We start from the raw sequence: 17,221 nt of genomic DNA, 5'->3' as shown, positions 1-17,221 counted from the left end.
CATTTTCTCTCAAATACTTATTCCCTTTGTGCAAATCGGAATGCCAAGGTGAATAGCTGGGCCACAGATTCTGGCTAATTATCTATCTCTTGAATGCAAGAAGCAATAAAAACTGCCGAATGCAGGGCTACAGCATTCCTTGCATTGCCTCTAAAATCATAACATAACTGAGCTGCTGATAGCAAGCTAAGCAATACCTTCCCAAAATGAGAAGTACATGTGCTTATCCGCTCAATCAGCGCTCGATCAGGTTCGATCAGGCGAGATATAGAAAAGGTGGAAAGGGTCCAAATGGCTGTCCCTTCCTTTTTAGGGTGGGTCCTGCTGACTATCATAGGATTCCTTGTAAGAGTGGCCAGGGTCAGAGGAAAAACTTTCAACCCTTCTTAGTGTTCTCTCCAGATGCAGGCATTTTCTGTGCCTTTAATTTCAGGCTTTTCCCAGCAGTCTCTGTTCTGCCTATGTAAATTAACAACAGCAGTGCTTATTCCTCACTTGCTCTAATGTCCTTCCTGTCCACAAAGCTCTGCCTAAGTATGCTTTTTTTCATTTTCAGAGAAATTGTAAACGGTTTCTCTGTCCAGTCAGTGGCAGTAGAATGCTGATTATGATGCCACGTTTTGTTGAATCACCAAGGTACAACTACAGAGGAATATATGAGTCTGAAGGACATGGAACTCTTAGCTAACACATCACAATATGTGATGCTTGCCAACCGAGCACTAGATTATGGAGCGCTGATGATCAGAACATTCTGCTCCTAAAGGAAAGAAGAGACAGCTTGATGGAAAATAAAGTCTCTGTTTATATTAACGCACTCTCTCTATCTATCTATCTATCTATCTATCTATCTATCTATCTATCTATCTATCTATCTATCTATCTATCTATCTATTCATATCTATCTATCTATATATCCATCTATCTATCTATATATCTATCCATCTATCTATCTATCTTTATATATATGGATACATGCAGACACATACACATAGACATGCCATGCATTACTTTGGATTTGTTTCAACCTCTTACCATTTATTTGAGAATCCCTACTTTTCAAGTGACTGCAAATGAAGTCATATCTGGCACTTTGTGGCTGGTGCAAGGTAACAAAAACACATGACAACTTTTAATAAAAAATCATTGGTTTCTTTGTTAACGTGCACTGTCAAACATGGGGCTTTCACACGTCAGGTAAACATGATAACCAATACACAACAGAAGTAGATGCAGATTGCTTATCAATGTCGTGATAGAACAGTTGTGAATTGAGTAGAATAAGGGCCCTTGAATTGATACTTATTATATACAACCTGCATTATATACAACCTGTAAGATAGTCAAAAATGAGGGCTAGGAAAGAAGATGCTGATGAAGCAAGGTGCAGAACAAGATTTTGTTCAAACTTGTGAAGTTAATCTCCCATAATAATAATTGAATTAATAAGCATGTGGTGAAATTCTAATCAACTAAGTTTAAGAAATACATTCATTTATATACGCGGGATAAACTAATGTGCTTTATGTTGCAAACGCAAGAAAAAATAATAAACTAACCTTGTCTATTGTCTTTGTCAGTATTAAATGCGGCTGTTTAACTAATGGCATGTGCTTATTTTGTGTGCTTATGTTATGTCTTTTCTGTGACAAAAGCTCAAGGAGTTCGTGAAGTTCCTAAAGGAGAAGTAAATATAATGCTGCTTGACTGTGCTTTTGCTAGGTAACATAATTAACAGGATTATTTAGTAAAGGGGGAGGGTAACAGAATGGGTCTCAATTCTTTAATTAATTGATGTCTTGTGTTTGTTTAATAATAGTTTCCAAAGTGAGGCCTAAAGATGGTCCAGAAAACATGGCTGACAGAGCTGCAGGCGCTGAAACTTGTCCAGAGTGGGGCCTTTGCACATGCGTAGCTGTGAAGATTTTTACTGCATTGTCATCGTTAATTGAAAAAGCAGTTATTTGGTAGTGCTGAACGTGCTCATAAAGAAAAGGCTCAAGGACAGGAACTTAAAGTGTATGCCAAGGCTAGTAAGTGAAATGTTCAAAACTCGAGGAAAAAGTAACTTTCTTGAGGAAGCCGAATGTCGTGGAAGTGAAAGACAATAGGGCTTATGTGAAGCCTGGACATGGTCAAGAATCGGAGATGACCTAATAATGGACTGACACAGGACAGCCAATAAAAAGCTCGGATCTGTCCAAAAGAATGTAAAATGTAGAAAGTTTAGATAGAAAGAAAGGTATAAAACCTGACACCATGAGCAGGAAAAAAACCTTCTTGCTTTCCGATTCCTGAATGACGTGACATGCTGTTGGACTTTTGGCGCACGTAAGGACAGCAGACTTTAAATGATTTTTCCTTTCTAGGTGAAGTGAGAAATAGACAGGGAAATAGGTATAGGGAATGGAAACTGTTATTCTGCTAATATTTCATATTTCTGAGCTTGCTTTGAGGATGTCAGTTATTAAAACATTTCCTCATTAAAATGCTGCCTTCTTATTTGCTTATAAAATAAAGATTTTAAAACGTAAATGCCTTTATTCTTATGAAAAATGAAGTTAATAAAATTAGATTTGAAAAGACAAGCTGGTCTTGTTTATTCATGGTCTAGTTTCCATCAGTTGATCCAATCGCCTTTAGTGGCCTGATTAAAAAGATAAATGTTTAAAACCATGGTGAAAATAGATAAACTGCAGTTGTAAATAATTTTGTAAATAGTATGTGAGTAGTTTTGATTAATCAGACCCCATGATTCAGTCGCTCAAAAATTGTCTCATTGGTGTTATTGGCCTTTATATGTGTTTCATGATTAATGGTGAGTATTGAGGGGATAGGTAGCATTATTGAGACAGTTTTTCAGTCAGAGCGCTGGATCAATGCAAATATAAATGTATTAGAAAAATACATAAAGAGGAGTGATATGCTTTTATTCATGCAAGGCTAGAAAAAATCACCATACTGTTGCAAGCATTCATACACCACCAAATGGAAATAAACAATTCTGACATTCAGGGGCGGCCTTAGGCATGTGCAAGCTGTGCACCTGCACAGGGCCACCAAACCCCAGGGGCCACCATGCCAATATATATCCTTAATATAATAATCCTCTGAGGATGGATACATATTTGCGTGGCGGCCCCTGGCAGGGATTTGGCGGCCTCTGTTCCACTTCCAAACACCCTGACCCCCCTTTTCACTGGCCTCCGTGCTCCGATCCGCCCAGATCCCCTCTTCCGGGACCCCCTACCTACGCTCCATGCCCAAGGCCACCATGAGCCTAGTGCCGCCCCTGGAGTGTGTGTGTAAGTGTAAGTGTGTGTGGGGGGGGGGGGGGTTGTGTGCGTGTGTGTATAAAACGCACATCGTTTTCTATGCTGAATAGTCGTGTTTCATTGTTTTGAAATGTCAATGCATACACTCCCTTACCTTGCAACAAAGAAACACTCCAATGCATCATTTTCGAAAAAGAAGCCTAGTTTGCAAATGGGAGGCTTTGCATGGTTTTGATGCTAGGTTAGCTGATAGATATTGATATTCATCATTTGTCCAGTGAAGAGGAACGTTGTTAAAGACAGTAAATAAATCATCCTGTCACCTTAAAAGTGAACTGAGTAAAACTGAATAAGCGCGGAAAAAACGCGTATGCCTGAAATCCAGTGAACACATTCTTCCAAGATTTCATGAAGTGCTTGGAGAGGAAATGAAAAATGTGATTTAAAATCCATCCAGGCACGGAAGATAAGATGCTCAGCACATCTAGATTCAAAAGATAAGAAGGCACATAGTGTGATTAATGAGGATAACGGTGTCTATGTACGGTGGGGGCATAACAAGAAACAGGTGCCCCGTCTGCAGTCGGAGGAAAAAAAACATATTATTGTCGCGGAACTTGCAGTGTCCGCTAAAAGTATGAGGGTTACTTGTCATATTTTCACAACATTGTAAAAATCCTGCCTTTTCTATATACATTATATTATAAGCCCGACCTGTTATTATTTTTATGTTTTTAGTAATGGCGAAATGAAGAAAAAAAAGAACTTTTCGCTGTATGTAGCACGTATCACATAGAGTATTGGCATTAGCTGCTTTATCGAATTATCATTCTTTCTTATTCTATATCTAATTCTTATTACCAAAAAGCAATACTTCTCATTTTATGAAAATCGGAATGAAGATAGGTTGAGTCAGCACTTGACGGAATTCGAGTCTTAGACCTTCGCGATGGTGGATATACACACACCGAGATCTCGCCAAGAGGTTTATGTTAGTCAAGTAAAGTATTTTCAAACAATTCACGGTGATGACATCACATGACAGGAATCGGTGGCTCATTGGTTGACTATGATTTATTAGAGACAGGAAAAGAAAAGAGCCATGCATGGTGCAGACAAACTCTGTTTTAACTGAGAAGGAAAAAGGACAAAAAGAGGCCCCTCTCACGGTTAAAGCAAAGCATATACAGCTGCAAACATAACAAAATCGCCCACGCTTCTGTTTGTCTTTTTCTTCAAAAAAGCACATTATTTACCCATAACTCATGCTTATATCATGCTGATAAATTTGACTGACTAGCCGAAGGGCCTTTGCAGGTTCCCTCCCTCCTTATCCTCAGAGTCACAAGCTCTGGGTGCAATGCACCAAACCCATCCCACTGCAGTAGAGGCCACAGAGGGAAGTGAAGGGTGAGCAGGGGATGCTCCCCAATTGGATGTAATTCAGTGACATACAGGCCATTCCTACGTTTTCTTGTATGCCACCATCCAATGAGGCTGAACTACTCATCCACCGGCATTGGAATTAACAAGGGCGTATTATCAAGCCCTTTATCGCCGTTTTATCGGCAGTTTCCTGCCGATAAAACGGTGATAATTTTAACACTGGTCCTTGATAATATGCCCCCTAATTCCTACCAAAACAAGTGATGAAAATGTAAAAACATTAATGAGGAGTGGTTTCAACATTTCCTGCTGTTTTCTGGATCATGACTAAACAAACCCTACAGCGCGCTTCATCAACCTTATAGTCTAAGTTCACTGAAGGCTACTTACCTTGTTCAAACAGCAAATTATTTGAAACCTTATTTAGAGTTTGGCGGATGATTTAAGGCCTTATTTACAGTTTTATGAACAGAATACTCTGTCACACACAGGGCCAGTTTAAGCGCTTTTGGGCAGTGGTGGCTGCTTCTGTATGGGGGTGGTGAGGCAGGGGGCAGGAGGTGGGAGGCATGATATAAAAAAAAAAAATAACTTACCTTCTTTCCCACCGCCGCACGTCTCTCTTCAGTCCTCGCAGAGCATTGGAAGCACCCAACCTCCCGGACTCTCCCAGCTAATCATGACGCTGCAGGAGCAGCATCAGGAGGCTGGGAATGTACTCCACTGGACTGTACAACATAGCCCAGTGAAGAACATGCCAAGTGCACATGACTGTTGGGACAGCCCCAGAGGCCCGGCCAAGCCCTCCTGCGCACTTAGGGAGGGAGTGAAGACCAATCCTGCTCCCTCTGATAGCTGCAAGCTCTGCACTGCCCTGCGCAAACTGGCTGGAATCGGAGTCCTGCAAAGAAAAAGAAAATGATAATAACTTCTTGTTATCATTTTATTTTTATTTTGCATTGCCCAATGAGCAGTTCCCGTGAGGGGAACAGCTTTCCTGCACAAACATCCCGCCATGAGGGAAACGGCACCTGGGCACTACATCTCCCAGCAGGCGTGGGCAGATGCTTGCTGATGACTTAATCTGAAGCACTAGGAGGAGCGATAAGAAGTCCACCGGCCTCCCGCAGCATGGGACGCGTTTATCTGGCAGCGGGCTTTGCCGTGAGGGGAACAGCCTTCTTCCTCCTCTCCACAGCAGCTGTGAGGGGAACGGCTTTCCTGCACTAACATCCTGCCATGAGGAAAACGGCACCTCTGTACTACATCTCCCAGCAGGCATGGGCAGACGCCTGCTGACGACGTCATTTGGAGCGCCAGGAGGCGCGATAAGAAGTTGGCCGGCCTCCCACAGTGGGGGACGCGTGCAGGCGTGCCCGGAATAGGCCCAGGCCAAGGGCGGGCCCGTCAAAGCCCGTCATAGCCCAGAGGAGGCTGGGCTGGGCTACCCCCTAACCCCGGGGACCCTGACAGCAGTTATGGGTAAGCCAAAACAACCTTGCAGTAGGGATCAGGGGGATGCTGAAGCTAAAATGCCAGGGAACTCTACCTCAATTATATCTTATTTAACTTCAGCTGTGGGAGCCCTGAACAAGGAAATTGAACATGCAGAGGCTGAACTGGGGCTGAGCCCTGACCTCGTGGGAGGTTAAGCGCAACTAATAATGGGCCTAGTAACCCTGTTCCATTGGAGCCAAATGTGTTGATAATTAAGCTGGTCACAGGGGGGGATGGGTCCAGACATGCTGAGATATTGGAAAGGGGTGCAGAAGGAGTGACTAAGGTAGTTACGCTCCCCGTGGTTGCATCATTAGAAAGGGTTCAGCCGAGTAACACAGGTAAAAAGAGGGTAAAAATAAGGTCAAGTAAACCTAAACAAGTAACTACTGATGGCACCCTCACTCAGACTGAAATTATGGACTCAAACACACAAATGGCGGTCCGGAAATTGGCGGAGGAGCTTCTTAGCTCGCGGCTGGAGTCTATACTCAAGAACATTGTTAAAGACATTACTAAAGACATTACTGTCTCATTAAATACTTGTGTTGAGGGTATCCTGAGGAAACTTGAGTGCTTTGAAGCCCACATAGGGGAGGGGCCTTCCTGTGATGTCCCGAATATAACTACAACACCCGAGGTGCAAACACAGTTTGATACTAATAATAGAGCGGCGGGCTCCGTTAGCCAAATACAAGTAATGGACAGGGCAAGAGCCGTTTCTTCAATTAAACCATCTGTCTCCCTGGGGAGGCAGGTAGGGGGTAGCACCTGCCATCAACCAGAGAGACCCCCAAGCCCTTTCCCATCCATAAGACACTGGCCAAAACTGTTGGTCAAGGCAATCAAGAAGTCAATAGTGAGACAAATAGCTGTAGACGTAATCTTCCCCCAGAAGCCACTCCCCTGGTAGCTATTCTTACAGGGGTTCCCCCACTTAGAGAGCACCTTCATGAATCCACCGCGGTTCTGCTACAGAAAACCACATTTTGGTGTGATCAATATTGCAATGGCAGTCCTAAGATTTCATCCCATATAATAATGGATAGACGAGTGGGGTGGGTTGGTTATAGCCCTAAGCAGGTGGATGGCGATTGTGTCGTTATTAACTTCAACAAGGTAGATATAGCTGGCCAGTTGTTTGGGGATGGCTGGAAGGAGGGGAAGGGGGGTAACAGGGCTTTGCCCCTGTTTTTTTCATCCACCTTCAACAGGGTACAGTCAACTCGTAGATTCTCTTGTGAGCCTCTAGGGTCTAACCAGGGTGGCAACTCCCTCCTACGTAGTTCTAGGGAGAAGCACAGCCCTGACAGGTATAGCCAGAGACCATCAATTGCCCAATAACCCTCATTACGGATTACTGAGGGGAATGAAGAAGGTAATAGTTTATTTTTAGAAAATTGATTTCTCCCGTTAACGAATTTAGATGAGAATGATTGACTGGAGCTACCCAATGCCAACAGAGCTTTTCCAGGGAAACTCAAAATGGACAGGAATTAGTTTTAAACGAAGCTCTTAACTATAAGATCCTTAGCTGGAACATTGTGTGACTTAGAAGTAAAAGAGATGACTCTAGGTGGCTTGGCTTTTTGAAAAACTATGATATCATTAGTCTACAGGAGACTTGGGACAAGGAAGGAAATTTCTGGATGGATTCGTTTAAATCATTTAGCATCCCAGCAAGTCTCTCTCCTGCGGGCAGAGCTAAGGGGGGCCTTCTAATGTTATTTTCACTAAAAATGATGGGCACTTACAGGAGGTCCCTTAACTGTCTTGCATTTGAAGTGACACCCCCTAATCTATCTAACAATGTATTTGTTAATTTGTATAACTCTGGAGAGAGCTGGTTTTTAAATCAACATCTACGTCAATTGAAATGTTTTTTAGAATAATATAGATTGAAGCAAACCACGTTTTATTCTATTGTAATTATGGGCGATCTTAATATTCATATGTGCAATTTGAACAGTCAAGTTGATGATCCCCTAGGGCTGGAAAATTCCTCGACTTCCCATTTTGAGCATTTGCAACAAGGGGAATGCCTGGAGGAGCTTTTGGCTGCAGTAGATCTCTTTGAACCGAGTTTTAGTGATCCTGCTGGCCAGATTCCTACTTTTAAAGCACGTGAGCGGGACACTGTTATTGATTATATATTTATCTCTCCTAGTATACTCTCACAGGTAATGTCTTACAACGCCAGATGATCCCCTTTTAGTGATCACAATCCATTTGTACTTGTGTTAGATACAACTTGTGAACTTTTGGGGAACCTGGATAAGTTGGGGGGTGATATTAGTGTGAGAACTTGCGATCAAGGAACAAGACTTAAGTGGGACAAGGTAATCCCGGATCTCTTTTTTAAGGATCTCTGTGCGAAGGATAAAGATATGTTTGCAATTTGCCTTGATAATACTACCCAGGGGGAGAAGGTCCTTGCAACCTTTGAAGGAATTTGCGGACAGGTAACATCTGATCTTACGATGAAAGCCAAACCCAGATCAATTATGGCTGAGAGGTGGTTCGATAGTAATTGCTCATGGGCACACCGTAATTTAGTATTAGCTTTGTAAATTGTCCCCTGAAACAAGGCTTATATAGCCACACTTAGGAAACAGTATAAGTCTGCAGTATCCACGCGTAAAAATGAAATAAAGGAGGAGCCTTGGAAAGCTTTACTATCAGTTGAGGTTCTTAAAGATAGTTCCGGATTCTGGGCCATTGTTAATAAACCTTTTTTTACTGTATTGGGAATGCACCTTTAGATTGTAATATTACAGAAACCCGGTGGCTCTCCCATTTTGAAGCAATCTATGTGCCGACCGCTATGTCAGAGTCAGTAGTTAGTTTAGAGGTTAATAGGGAATCCTCACTCTTTGTTTTTATTGAAGAGGAAGTTGAAAGGGCAATATTGCAAATGTCCAGTAGCAAAGCTCCTGGGCCAGTTGCTGTTCCTGTGATTTATATAAACTTCATCCAAAGTTTTAGGCCAAAATACTGACTAAGGTTTTTAATGTGTCTAGCCGTCTAGGCTTCCCTAAATCATGGCCGTTATCTACTATCATCCCAGTTTTTAAAAAGGGTCAGAGAGGGGATCCACGCTGGTATAGACCGATATCCCTAATCGACTCCGTAGTTAAAGTCCTAGGGAGAGTGATCCTAGCTAAAGTAACAGATAGGATGAATGAAAATGAAATGCTAACCAATCTTCAATATGGCTTTAGAGAAGGTAGAAGTACCCTGGATCAATGCCTTAACTTACATTTAATTGTAGGCAAATATACATTAGCCAAAGTGGGTACATTACAGATGGCCTTATAGACCTTACTTGGTCCTTCGATCTGGTCAACAGATCAAAGCTGTGGTCTATTCTACTAGACAGGGGCTTGGACCCATGTTCAGTTTATTATTTGGCGGATTTACACAGGGATCTCTCAACGAGAGTCAGGGTAAACCAAGAAGGAAAATGCACGAAGCACTTTAAAAATGGAAGAGGTGTTCGTCAGGGATGCATTCTGGCACCTTTACTCTTTACCCTATATAATATTAGTTTGGATACATTTTTAGACTCAGCTAGTTTAGACATTCCGCGAACAGGGGGAAGGGGTATTCCTGTTCTTCTTTACACAGATTACAATGTTTTATTAGCACTCACAGCTTTAGGTCTTCAGAGGTTATTTGATGCCTTTGGGGCCTACATGAAGTCTTTGGACTTAGTAGTCAAGATAGGTAAATCCCATATTATATATATGGGCCAGAAAAATAAAAAAGTAAAATCTTTTTACTGTGCCAGTGCAGAGGTGACCAGGGTGTCTTCTTTTACCTACCTGGGGGTATTATTAGATGAGAGGGGATCGTGGGCCCCCCAACAGAAAATGATAATAAGTCCGATGGCTAGGTCAACGGCTGCTCTTTATGGTTTTGCAAGGCGATTGGGGGCCAGGCCCATCAAAGCTATGCTCCACATCTATACTTCTAAGTGCCTGGCTATTGCTTTGTATGGCTCGGCTACTGGGGATATAAGTATATGGAAAGGGTTCAGAAAGTTGAAAATAAATGTTTGCTTACCCTCTATCAACTTCAATTTTTGTTATTCATCAAGAATTGGGGGTTAGGTATGGGTCAGATTTGATGAGGTTGGACCCGGTGGTCTGTTGGCTCAAGACCGAGCTGAATCTAGACTTAACACTGAACCATCAGATTATTAGGGACTGTGTCACTCTGGAGAAAGCTAATAGTATCCTGTGGCTTCATTATGTTAAGCATACCCTATCAAAATTGGAGCACCCAGATCTTTTTAATTCACCGGATATGATAACAAAAGAGGACCTGACTTGGATTAAAACACAATTCTTGAATGTCCAATCAGTGAAGTGTGAGGACTGAACTTAACCTGAGAATTGTTACCAAACCCTTCTGCCGTTTGCTTTTAACTAGGTTGCGTTTTAACCTAATTCACTTCTTTTCAGGTAATTCACAAGGATGGAGTAGGCAAGCAGATTTGAGTCTGTGTACCTGTGACAATTTCTCACCACAGGACACTATGCATTTTATAATGTTTTGCGACCATTATACTGTGATTTGCAGGAAGTTCTTAGTTCCTATTTTAAGAGAAAAAGGTTTTTTAAACCTGCTTTAATTTATCTCCAAATGTTGACTGATCCATGGGAGATATTTAATATCGCACGTTTCTTAGTAGCAGCCGTTCGTCTCAGACAAAGAAGGTACCCTATGATAAATGCTACATCAGACGTGGAGAAGTGTGGCTCAATGGTTAGAGGGGCAGACCCTGATGCAGAAGTCTGGCCCGGGACCAGGGTTCAATTCCCCACCTCGGCGGGTCTTGGGCTCAAAAATTCCACGGACCTGATAATTCTCGCCTCGGTGCCTGTTCCAATCATGGAGTCCAACTCTGGGCAATAGCTTGCTTAATCTCCACAATGGCCCCCACAACGCTAAGGATGCCTGGCCTCCACCTTGGGGGTGCCCAGGAGTGGACACCTCACAGGGAAAGCCATGATGGGTTCCACAGTGGTATTCGTACAAGTACCTTGAGACCCTTGCGGGTGAGTATTGTGCTATACAAGTATCAATTTACATTACATTACATAAGCATTGACTTTATACATATGATCATTGTTTTCCTTTTTTACTGTCTTTCTTGAAAATACCCCTAATGTGGTAGTCCGTCTATATATGGGATATTCGTTATCTGGGTTTTTATGTACCTATGAAATTGATTTTGTAACATTGATTATTTTTTCTTTTTTTGTTGTGACTTTGTTTTTAAATGCTTTTACTGTGTACTGGGTTATTAGAATTTTACTTGTATGGTTTTAATGAACCGAATAAAGTACTTTTGACTTTAATTGACTTGACTTAATTGCTACATAAAGAAGTAGATATTATAAGAATTGTGGTTGTATAATCGTAAAGTCTGCATGGCGGGGTAGATGGCACAATGCCCCTGGTCTCAATAATAGCACATTGAAGCAGTGAAAGGCTAAAGTAGCACAGGGCAGCGCAAACTGCAGAAGTGAACAATAGCAAGACTGCTTTCTGCTCCCTGTATGAATGACAAAGTCAGTTTAGTATGGGCGCCAAGAAATGCCTCCCTGTGTTGCTCACTGAATAAATTCACTTTATTAGTATGAATACCCTTTCCAGAACTCCTACTTATGCATCTCCAGGTGAAGGTTATTTGTAAATGGGAGCTGAGGAGGGTGGGGGACAATTCTTGAAGGAAACAAACGATACAATACTTAGAGGTAAACAGCAAAGGTTTTTAAGAACTGAGTGGGTGCAAAAAACAGAGATGTCCTAAAAAGGGGTTCACCTTTGTTCTCCAGAAGCAGTCTCAACAGGATGTGTTAAGTCAGTGGGGGCTAGAATTATTACTCTCAGCATCTTAAACGAACCATGATGTACATTCACCCACTCAAAGATGAATAATTTTCCTTCAAAAAACAGGTATATTTTAACAATGCTATGATGCACCTAACCCACATTTAGAGTTAGGCGTAGTCACAGTTGGCAAACTCTTCTCAAGAAATGCTGATTGTCTACAAACTAAAGCAAGAATTGGCAAAGGTCTAGCCTTGGCAAGTTCGTGTAATGGTTACTTTTGTTTATATTTTTTAGTATATGGCAAAACAAATTAAATGATTGGAAAAAACACCCTGCCACCTAATTGAGGCAGTGCCGTTTGCAATAATAAATGTAAATATGAAACTAAATTAACAATTGCATATAATTTTAATAGAACAGTAGGGGTTCTTTCAGGGAGGCAGATGCCATTTTTAGGTCGAAGCCTACCAAACAGAGAAGTTGTCTGGATGCGAAAAGACTTCCTGTGGGCATTCTGACAGCTTCCAGGGAATTCATTCTGACCATTGCTTACCATTGGCTTTGTGGTTTATAACTCACGTTTTCTGGCTTATATTTACTGGCTTTATTTGTTTTAGGCCAGGCTTCTCCAACAAGTAGCTTGTGAGCTACTGGTAGCCCTCCAGCTACCAGTAGCTCTCCTGTGAGCCTGATATATTAGAAGCGTTTGCTTGGTTGAATTAATTTATATATAATAAAATTGAAAAGTGTGTTTTCAAGATGCAAATGTGTGTATTTCCGGTACTCACAAGATGATGTTTGGAAGAAAAATGTTGAATATTGTATTTAACAATCCCAATTGTTGACCTATGTAACAATAAACATTTTTATTTCAACTCCAAGATACCCTTCAAGATGTGCTTCATGACACTCCACTCAATTCCACCCTATGCCACTCCACTCTATGCCACACCAATGTATGACACTCTACTCTACTTTACTCCACTCTACAACACTGTATGCCACTATACTCCACACCAGTCTATGCCACTTCACTCTAGTTCTCACATTGCCGTTGCTTGTTTTATACTTGTGATGAATGAGGCTTCTTTCTGTTTATTGATGTCTAAACTTGGAGTCCAGTCCCACAAGTCTTGATCAGTAATGTCTCCTCCGGTGAGCAATCATCACTGTAGTGCTTCTCACTTTGAAGCGCCTCTGCTGCCTGAGCTGTCTCAATGAGCTTCAATAGCTGTAATAACAAGGAAATGTTCACACACTGTAGCATGTTCAAATAATTCAACCCACACCTCTTATCCTTTGCTCAATTTTCCCTCCTGCTTCATATTTTTTATTTTAATACTCTGTGCAATAGTCCAGCAGCTTCACACTGCTACTGGACTGCTCACTTTTCCACATGTCATTACTCCCTGCCCTCTTCTACCCCTTGACTCAATTTCTTTATTTCAGTAATGGCCCAGCATTACTACCAGGCTAATGTTTATGGGGCATTGTTTTAACTTTTTTTCTTAAACTTTTCATTCTTAAGTACCAATCAGCCATCTTGGTAATGTAAAGAAAAGTTTTCAAATAAAATGCCAAAATGGAAGACACTGCATGACAAAATGTAGGTGCACACAAGGGCACACATCATTAGCCATATATAGATTTGATTTCTTAGAAAAGATCCAGGACTTGAAATGGTTGTCTGTGGAACCAGTAGACATGGGTTTTAATCCTGACTCTTTCACTTGACGACATTGTGTAATTTTGGGCAAATCTGGTAATCTTCAAAAAAGTGATTCCTATCTGAATAGTGTGAAGAAGATGTGCAATAAAGAGAATGGCTCCACTCACCTGGGTACATAGTGACATACCTGGATGTTTATTGTGACATACAACACCATACAGTTCCACACCACACTATTCACTGCCACACAATTCAACACCACCCAACATAATTACCCTTCACAAAATATCAGTCAAAGCCACATGACTCAACTCCACATAATTACACTCTACTCAGTACCACATAAATACACCCCACATGAATACACTATATGCCACATAGTAAAGTTCCACATAAATACACTCCACACCATGCCACATTATTCCAATTAGCAAAATTTCACTCAACGCCACAAAATTCAACTCCACACATTTCCATTCCACACCACATAATTCGACAACAAGCCACATAATTCAACTCAACAACACAATTGCACGGCACACCACATACATCCAATCCACACCACAGAATTCCACATAATGCCACAAAATTCAACAGCACACCACATAATTAAATTCCACCACATACCACTCTACAGCACAAAATACCAAACCTCATAATTACATTCCATGACACATAATCCCATCCCGCAAAATTCAAGTACATTCAATACCAATTATAATTACTACCCACATATTTCCTCTGCACTCCATGCCACATAATTCCACTACATAAATCCAATCCACACCACTCTGTTTCATGCCACACAACTCCACAACTAACACATCCAAACCAACCCACATCATTCCACTCCACACTATATACAGGCACTCCACTCCAAAAAACGTGTAAATCCATTGTCATTTACAACATCAATAACACTAACTCTCGCAAAAGTGAGACCTATTGGATTTGCCAATGCTTGTTGGATCTGTTGGGTAAATATAAATCCAGATACAAATAAAGTAATACTACTATAAATAAAAAAAAACAGTGATCATAAATGTGTTGTCAGAGCAAAAAGTTTATGAAATAGTAATATCTTCATCGAATGCTGCTGAAAGGGTAAAATTGCCAGGTCAGAAACTTGCATCCGCCACAGGCAATGTATGCTCTAATTATGTTTCCCTTGTTTCTCAGTGGATTAGTGCTGCACTGCAATCTCAGCCTATGAGTACCTACTTGACTGTGCCCTGACATCAGTCAATATCCATCAGTATATATTGCAAACAGGAGCACAAACACGAAAGCAAATGTACAAGTAGGCTTACAATGAAACCTTTCCGTATTGATGACAGTCATGTGTTAGAGAGAGCGCAATTCAAGTGATCTCACACGGATGACCATGTGACAGGCAAGACCGACACAAAAACAAAGGACAAATGTCCAAATGTACAAAAGACAATTTCCGCAAAAAGTAGTAGCAAAATGTAAACTAATATTTTGCAAACAGTAACTAATTTTCTGAATCGAATTAGTTATTAATAGGTTGTATTTGCAAAATAAAAGATCGGTGAGGGTTGAAGAACAACCTACGTAATGAATATTAATGAGACAGGACACAACTTGCGACCAACTCTGATTGAGTGCAAAGAGAGGGTAGTGGCATAATGCAAAAATGATGGGGCCTCTTTGCACAAAGTAATTAGGGCTCCCTCAGTCTCCTATATCTCATGTATATTCATTGACCTTGGTCTGAAAGGGGGCCCCTTTTAAGGACTGGGGCCCCTCTGAAGGTTTGTGGCTCTTCCTTGGCCACAGGGGATGCAAAGGCTTGGTTATGCCCCTGAGACTGGGATGGTGTCCTGCAAGGGCCAGCAGACCACCATGCTTCTGTTTTCATTTCAAAATTGAAAACGTTTTTTTTTTAAACAGCCAGATTTCCCTAAAGTTAACTGGACCACTTCCTACTGCCGATGAAGCTGCTACCTTGATTCCTAAATGGAAAGGCTGATAAGAGGATCCTTTCCCCTTTGTGAATCAGTTAAAGTCCCACCTTGGAAGTCAGTAACTTTTGATTGGGGTGTGACCAGAATTATGGTCACACAGCACTGGTACACCAGAACATGAATCACAGTTTGAAAGGGACACCCACACCATTCCCATTCCAAGTTGTGATGTATGGTTGTACAAGAACTATATCGAGAAACACTACACCAACATACACAAATATCGTTAAAAAATATAGCAAGAGGGAAGTGGCCGGGCAAGATGGCTGAACGGTCGCAATCCATCTCGGCTCCCGGTCCGCGCATCATCTTGACACAGACTGCAGTGGTTGCGGCGCACCTTACCAGTCATGAATGAGGGCTACAGGAGTGCGGACATGTGAGGCACCGGCGGAGGGGGTCGACGCGGGTTGAATTCCCCAGGAACTGTCTTGCTGGACTCAGGCGCCTCCTCCGGGATAAACACACCAGATAGTAATGGCTGCGTGACCTCCGCGGCAGCTCCTGAAACCGCGTCCTGGCTGAGGTAATCGAATCTACCGGCCGGATTGTGAAGCCGAAGGCGAGTGCTAAGCTGCATGGGGGCAATATTACCGGCTCTGCCTCCCGATCTCCGCGTTGACACCCATCCCGCCTGCGTGCGCCTGACTTCAAGATGGCGGCCCTCTCCATGTAATGGCAGCGAACCCTCGAGATTGCTGCCGGGGGCCTGGAACTTTCTGCTGTTCTTGGTGCGGAGGGGTCCTGTGAGTCCTACCACCAGCATCTTCACCCCACTGGACACAGAGGCAAATCCCTGGCTCTGATCTGTGGGTCCAGAAACATGCCGCTGCACCGGGCTCCTGCTCCCCCTACCCACTGAGGTTCTCCTAACACTCACCGGCTGGCCCACCTTGCGCTCTCCTCCACACAAGCTGCCACCTCTTCATCACCGTTGCAGCGGGGTCCCCCAAGAAGCAACCCTTTGGAAGTGTGAGGAGACCCTGTCAGCGCGCCTGACCTCGCCGCCCCACGCAGGGACGACAATATCCCCTGGCCGCCGGGGGCCGCTGGCTGACACATTGAGAGGGCCCTCCAAAAAACTGAGGTGCGGGGTGAGAGGCTACATGGCAAGAGGGCTGATTCATGGAGCGCTGTCTTGGGCTGACTTTCAAACTGGCACAGTTGCCCTGAGCCTCTTCGTGCTGCCACACTCCTGGAAGTGACACTCTATGCCGCCTAAGAAGACAACTGTCCAGACTCCAAAAAAGGATCTCTGATTTTTTCACTTCTGTGGAAAAGCGATCGTCGCTGAAGGGAGACGCAGGAACCGCAGCGATGGCCCTTACCAAAGCGGACCTACTGAACATGTTTAAAGATTTTAAGTCAGAACTCCGTAAGGATATTGGCCAAGGCATCAAATCCTCCATGGATGAACTACGGTCTGACCTGTCAGAGCGTTTGTCCTCCCTACAACAGGTTGTGGATTCTGTAGGCACCAGAGTCCTTGATCTTGAAGCCCACCATAGGGAGCAAGAACAACACTCCACTGACCTCCAGGAGGACGTGCGTTCACTGAAGGA

The sequence above is a fragment of the Lissotriton helveticus genome, chromosome 8 (genome assembly GCF_964261635.1).
Source record: "Lissotriton helveticus chromosome 8, aLisHel1.1, whole genome shotgun sequence".
Taxonomy (NCBI): domain Eukaryota; kingdom Metazoa; phylum Chordata; class Amphibia; order Caudata; family Salamandridae; genus Lissotriton; species Lissotriton helveticus.
The sequence above is the reverse complement of the archived record's forward strand: the minus strand, read 5'-3'. Positions refer to the sequence as shown.